This window comes from Peromyscus eremicus, chromosome X (assembly GCF_949786415.1).
Source record: "Peromyscus eremicus chromosome X, PerEre_H2_v1, whole genome shotgun sequence".
NCBI lineage: Eukaryota > Metazoa > Chordata > Mammalia > Rodentia > Cricetidae > Peromyscus > Peromyscus eremicus.
In genome coordinates, this window is record NC_081439.1 from 116,228,232 (window position 1) to 116,235,579 (window position 7,348).

The 7,348-nt window shown below is 37.2% G+C and overlaps 1 pseudogene; it reads right to left on the reverse strand.

Moving 5' to 3' along the window:
• Positions 1 to 1,453: 1,453 nt before the first annotated feature.
• LOC131900212 (heat shock cognate 71 kDa protein-like) lies at positions 1,454 to 2,545 on the reverse strand (annotated as a pseudogene).
• Between the last annotated feature and the right edge of the window lie 4,803 nt (positions 2,546 to 7,348).

Consider the following 7,348-nt stretch of genomic DNA (forward strand, 5'->3'; position numbering starts at 1 on the left):
CTCAGCTATTCAAGAGACTAAGGCAGGAGGATCATTGGAACCACTTGAGTTCAAGACCAGCCTGGGTAACATAGCAACCACTTATTGGAGGGGATGTTTAGGAAACTAAGAAGAGAGAGGTGCTTTCTCCAGCTAATAACAGGTATCTATTATAAACATATGAATAACTAGATGTTTTCTTCCAAAGAGTAAGAATGAGGCCAATTTGTCTGTTTGCCCAATTTTCATTCACCATTGGAAGGGCTTGTTAGTGAAACCAGGCAAGGGGGGAGGGAGAGATGGCATACAGATTGAAAGAAATCAAAACCATTTCCATTGCTGATGACATGGTTGTATACATAGAAAAATTAGAACAATTTGCAAAACATAGTAGGTTTTATGGGTGAAGTTAGCACATTCAGATGTTATAGTACCAATGTACAAATTTTGACATATTAGTTATGAATCATTGAAAAATAAAATTTAAAGAAGACATTTTCAGTAACATACAAAACTATGACATAATTAAGGATAATTTTAACAATTATGCAAATGATCATTATACTAGATAGTGCAAAACACTATCAAGGGGAATTCAAAATGTAGATAAATGGACTGGCAGATTCAATGGTATTGTTGGGACATGAGTTCTTTGTAAGTTGGTCTATATTCAACACATCCCAGTTAGCTTCTCAACATAGCATGTTGAAGAATTGGTAGTCAAATTCTAAAAGGTGTGTGACAAGGCACAGATGCTAGAATAGTTGGAATAATCTTGAACATTAACAAAAAAATAAGGCAGGAACACATAAACTGCCTGATTTCAAAGTACTCTTTACAGTCCTTGTCATCAGATGAGTGTGAGAGTGAAGGTCAGCTGGCTAGGAACAAAAGTCCAGGAGAGATATACTTGCTGTATAAGGCTGGTGACCCAAGTTTGATCCCTGGAACCCAGGAAAAGGTAGAAGGAGAGAACAACTCTGCAAGATTGCCCGCTGACTTCCACATGTGCACTATAGCACATTTGTGCTCACACATACATTACACACACACAATGAAGATGATGATTAAATGTTCAATGGTCCTGCCTCAACTTGGTATGCCATGCTTTGTTTACTCCCATGGAGGCTTTACCCTTTCTGAGGAGTGTATGGGGGAGTAGAAAGGAGGGGGGACAGGATGAGAGGAGGGAGGGAGGGGAAACTGTGGTTGGTATGTAAAATAAATAAAAAATTTAAATAAAAAAGGTCTAGATTGACCCATAAATATATGGTCAACTAGTGTCTGGCAAAGAGGCCAAGGCAATTGTGTTAGGGCAAATATATTTTCAACATATGGTTCTAGGATGACTAGATATCCTTTAAAAAACAAAACAAAACCAGGAACTCCATCTTTACCTGATGCTATACAGAAAATGTCAACTCAAATTTTACCTGATGCTTTACAGAAAATGTCAGCTCAAATGGTTATAGACTCAAAGGTAAGAGTTGATACTCTGAATCCGAAAAGAAATAGCTTCATTGGGGTTAATGCTTGCACTCAGTTCTTTTCCATTAAAGAAGTCATTCAGAAACTTCTGAATCTTGGGTATCCTGGTAGAACCACTCAGTATCATGGATCTGTGACTTGTCTACTTTGGCATCTCAAAGGGACTTTTCTACAGGGTAGAGTGCCACAGAACAGGTCAGCATTTAAGTCTTCAAATCGAGGACAGTTAATAGAGGTATAGAAGTCAATTCCCTCATAAGAAACAATCTCAACACTGGCCTGGGTGCTGGAGGAGAGGGTACATTTAGTCCATTTACAAGCAGTACAAATAAAGAACAGCTCTCTTGTTCTCACTGATGTCCTTCTCATACTTGCATTTAAACTCAGCAATAAAATGGTAGACCACTAGATTTTCAATCTTCTTTACTCAAGTGGGTATCTCCAGCTGTAAGTTTGACCTAAAAAATTCTATCATCAATAGTGAGAATTGACACATCAAAAATACCACCTCCCAGATAAATAGATTTAACACATTCCTTTCAGCTCCAACTTTCTTATCTAAGCCGTAAGTCAAAGCAGCAGCAGATTCATTGATAATTAAGCACACTGAGGCCCCCAATAGCTCCAGCATCTTTTATTGCCTACTGCTGACAGTCATGGGTAACAGTCTTCCCAAGATAGGCTTCTCCAAATTTCTTCATCTTTTTTGAAACCATAGAGGATACTTCCTCTGGGAAGATACTTTTTGTCTCTCCTTTGTTTTCTGCTTGGACCTTGGACCTGCATTCATCATTCATCACCATGAAGGATCAATGCTTCAATTCACATGGAACAATGGCATGGTCAAACCTATGCCTGATCAGATGTTTGGCATCAAAAACTGTCTTGGTGGGGTTCATTGCAACCTCATTCCTCACAGCATCCTCAATTAATTTTCTGAGTCAGTAAAAGCTAGCTATGTTGGTATGGTTCAGTTGCCCTGGCCATTGGCAATTATTTACACCCTTCCATGCTGGAAGACACCCACATAGTCGTAGACTGCACCCAAATCGATTCCAGCTCCAGGTCTCTTATACATGGCTGCTTACATGTAGACCTAGCTGTGGTGACAACAAGGCCTCCTGAATCCCCAAAAGTTTCCACCACCTTTAATGAGCTGAAATTAGATTCTTTTTTCATGTAATACATTCTGATTATGGTTTTCCCTCCCCCAGCTCCTCCTAGATCCTTCCCATATCCCCACCCACCCAAATCCACATACTCTCTCTCTCTCTCTCTCTCTCTCTCTCTCTCTCTCTCTCTCTCTCTCTCTCTCTTTCTTTCTCTCTCTCTCTCATTAAAATACAAACAGACATCTAAATAACAATACTAAATAAGGTAAAATAAAACAAATCAGAATAGGACAAAACTAGCAAACAGAAAAAGGAGCCAAAGAAAAAGCACAAGAAACAAGTAGATGCTGCTAAAAACAATGTGCACATGATATACATTTAGACTGTCCGGTAAAATTAAAATAAAAGTAAAATTTCAACCAAGATTTAAACTATATGCAAGTCCATGTCATGAACTTTTACTATTAAGAGACCTCCATAAGAGCCAAAATTGTATTAAAAGGAAATTTAACTCAAAAACCAAGAGTGAGGGTTATCAGCTGAGAACAAAGAACATGGAAAACATGTTAAAACTAAAGAAAGAATGACTAAGGCAAGTAGCAATTATAATAGCCAATTTAATTGATTATAAAGGCACCTTAAAAATCTTTGTAACATTTCTGGGGCCTGGGGTGGTGGCTCAGTGGGTAAGAACACTTGCTGTTCAAACATGAGGACCCGGGTTTGATACCCAGCAACCTTATTTAAACAACAACAACAACAAAAAAAAGCCAGATGTGGCTGAATGGGACAACAGGTGTAAAAAAAATCTTTGTAACATTTATAAAATTCGGATATGTCATATATGCTGGTATGCCATGGTTTAATTGCCAGTATGTTTTCCTTCTTCTGAGCAGATGAAATAGTAGTGCATCTATAGTCAGTGATACCTTTGAATCAGCAAAGTGTCAATAATTACTAGTTTGAGGAATTGATAGGGATTAAAATGTTCTAAACATCATCTTTCACAAAGAGAGAAAAGGCACTTAACAGATTTAGATTTTATTCAATCAATTTTGACTATTCTTATTGAAGGGAATCCTAACTATATATTATAAACATACAGGGGAAGGAATCATTTTGTATGACATTAAAATATATTCTTGATTATACATTCAAAGAGGAACATTATCCAAGATACCAAAAGAACCAGAAATAAACATAAAACTTCAGCAAGTAGTCTAATTGTTGGCAGTAATAATGTTGTGTTGTTACTTGAAAACTTTAAAGTATGTTAATGAGATAGTGTCATTAGGACCCAAGGTCTTCAAGATGAGAAACAAAAGTGTGTAATTAAGTTGATTGATTCATATCTCTTGGTGAGATGGCAATGAACCCCACCAAGACAGTTTTTGATGCCAAACATCTGATCAGGCATAGGTAACTGTAAATATGAACTGAGAATATGGTAAGACAATATGATTTATTTCTTTTGAAAAGTACTAGATCCAATGATATCCTGGTAGCATTAAAGGGTAAAATAAAGAAAATAGAGATTAATCACAATGGCAATAATATACAAAAAGTTATGGATGTAGTTAATATAACACTTTGAAGGGATTTTTATAAGCATAAATGTTTATGTAAAATGAAAATGATTAAAAGATTCATGGGCTGAGAATCCAATTTAGGGAAATTAGTACCTTGTACCTACAATCCTAGCACTCAGGAGGCTGAGACATGAGAATTATGAGTTCAAGACCAGCTTGGCTATTGAGAGAGTTTGATGACAACTTGATCTTCATAATGATATCCTGCCTCTAAAGAAAGAAAAATAAAGGAACAAAAAGGCAAAGAAGTTAGAATAAGAACAAAAAAAGTAAGAACAAATGAAAAGGGTAATGTGTTGTGCTAACAGAAGGAAACAATTAACGACACTGATGATATGATGTGACCATTAAAAATAAAAGTTGCTTCTTTGACTAGAAAAATAGACAAATAATGAGACAAGCTAGTAGTATAAGTTAATGATGTTAGAAAAGAAAAGAATGACAGTTGTATCAAGAATTAAATAGAGCAAATGGTTAGAATGAAAAATCTTAATGCAAATTCATTTGAGGACATTAATAAATCTGGAGCCTTGGTAACCAGTCACTATTCTATCATTGGACGAGCAACACCAAAATCAACTGTCCTGGCTGCAAGATCTCTGCTGCCTGTGGAGTGACTCTGGACTCTGCGCCTTGTGTCACCAATCAGACACAATTGACCTCTGTCTTTGAAGAATCAAGTGAGTGGCGCAGCTCTAAGCAATATTTAAAGATGTCTTAGCTGCTAGTATGATGGAATACCTCTTAAAACGGAGAGGACTAATGGGCTCTTCTTGCCCCTTCTGTCTTGTTTCTGCGTTGGCTTGGATACAAATAGCTATCCTAATTCAGTCATCAGTTCCTTCTTGGCACGTGAAAAAATCTCAGCAGCTAGATCCATGCAAGTGTCCAGACTTCTTGTATTCTTTCCTATTTTACTGTTCCACACCCATCTTTCTCTTAGTTTTGTTTTTGATTCATCCTTATCTGTTTCCATTGAATTATATTACCTCAGAGGACAAGAATACCAGAGTTAGGGCAAAGGTTTAAATTTGGTTGCTTTGGCATTGCATTGATTCCATGAAAACCTCAGAATCATATCATGCCTCTATTGTACTGTCCTAAGCATTGGGTTATCCTGAGTTTATTAGAAAGATGGTTGCAAAAACACAAACTGTAACATCAAAAACATGTTGGAAAGATTGTGGTTTTATTTGATTGCTAATTTTAAATAAAAATTAAATATTGATATTAATTTTTAAAGTGTGGCTTATTTCTTTTCTGTTGGAGGAGGAGAGACACACAGCACACAAGTGAGAGTCAGAGGACAAGTTTGGGAAGTTGGTTCCCTCTTTTTGCCATGTGTGTCTTGGGGATTGAACTCAGGACCACAGGTTTGGCAGAGGCACCTTTATTAGCTGAGCTATCTCTCAAGCCCCATTTTTATTTCTTTTGGGGGCTGTCTCAGTGGCTTAGCACTGCATGAAGCTATGTGTTGGATCATGAGCACTAAAAACAATTAATGAATATACATTATTTTAATTTATGCAGAGGACTTATACATATTATGGGGTACAATATGATAATTTGATGCAGGTATACAGTGTATAATGACCAAATCAGGTTAATTCATATTCTCACCCCTTTACATATTTATAATATCCTTGTATTTGGAACCTAAAAACTCTTCTATCTCTTCCTAAGTTATCTAGTAAGTTAATACGAGCTATAGTCTTTATAGTGTTCTTTATATTGAAATGTGTTTGGATACACACTATCCATCCACCATCTATAGTCTTTCCTGCGCTCCTCCACTGCACTTTCTGCTTTTACACACAGCTTCTACATAAAACTGAGAGCGTGCACTATTAGTCTTTTCATGTCTGCCTTCTTTTATGTAACATAATGCTTCCCAGGTCCATTTATTTTGCTGCAAAGGACAAGAATTACATATTCTCTCTCTCTCTCTCTCTCTCTCTCTCTCTCTCTCTCTCTCTCTCTCTCTCTCTCTCTCAGAATATATTTCATTGCATCTGTATAGCACACTTTCTTTATTCATTTGTCTGCTGTTGGAATCCTCAGCTGATTTCCTATGTAAGGAATGAGGAAAGTTTTCCTGGAAGCCATAGCACAGATTTCACTTCAAACAAAATTCTATTTTAGAAGGCTGTCAGAAGAGTTTTATGTTTGTTTTGCTGTTGTTGGTTTATTTTTTTTCAAGACAGGGTTTCTCTGTGTAGTTTTGGTGCCTGCCCTGGATCTCGCTCTGTTAGACCAGGCTGGCCTCAGACTCACAGAGATCCACCTGACTCTGCCTTCCGAGTGCTGGGATTAAAGGCGTGCACCACCAGAGCCCAGCCAGAAGAGTTTTTAAAATAGACTAAATGTAGCCAGACATGGTGGCACACACCTGTGATCCCAACACTCTGGAGGCTGATGCAAAAGGATCAAAAGGCCAGCCTGGGCTACATAGCAAGACCTTGTCTCACGAGCAAAAAAACAAAAAAAGAACACAAAGATGTGTTCTGCACACAGTAGAAACCCAAATAGTAGCCAGTATTATTAGTAATTGTGTTCCATTCTATGGCCTCCAACATTAGCTTTTTACTTTAGTGATCTTCAGGTGCGTTTCAGGTAGCTATCTTGGAACACTTTGGAAATGAGCTCAGACTTTGAGAACACCTTTCTATTGACAGACTTTTAACTGTAGGTGAGCCAAATATTTCTGGTCCTTCTAGGTATGGATGGTGAGTGCTTCATTGGTTCTTGTTCTTTATAAGAAAAGAGAAAAATCATATGTTGCACCTTCTAATGATACCTGAGGTTTTGGACATTTTAAGCCTAGAATAAGAAAAATGAAGGAAACATAAAAAGATATTTAGAATTTGCATGTGTTTGGAAGAATGTGCTCTAGAATTGTTCTGAAACTAACAAGTTGCCTTGAGGAGAAACCATAGTACATTCATGTCTGACAATGAAAGTTGTCATAGTTTATTTTCCAATATTTTTGTTCTCTCTCTGTCTCTGTCTCTGTGTCTCTTCTCTCTCTCTCTCTCTCTCTCTCTCTCTCTCTCTCTCTCTCTCTCTTTTTTGGGGGGTGACATTTGTATGTGGAGAAAAGGAATTTATATAGGCATGCCCTCCTCTATCACTCTCTATCCTTTTTTTAAAGACAAATCTCTCAGAAAACCTGGAGCTTAC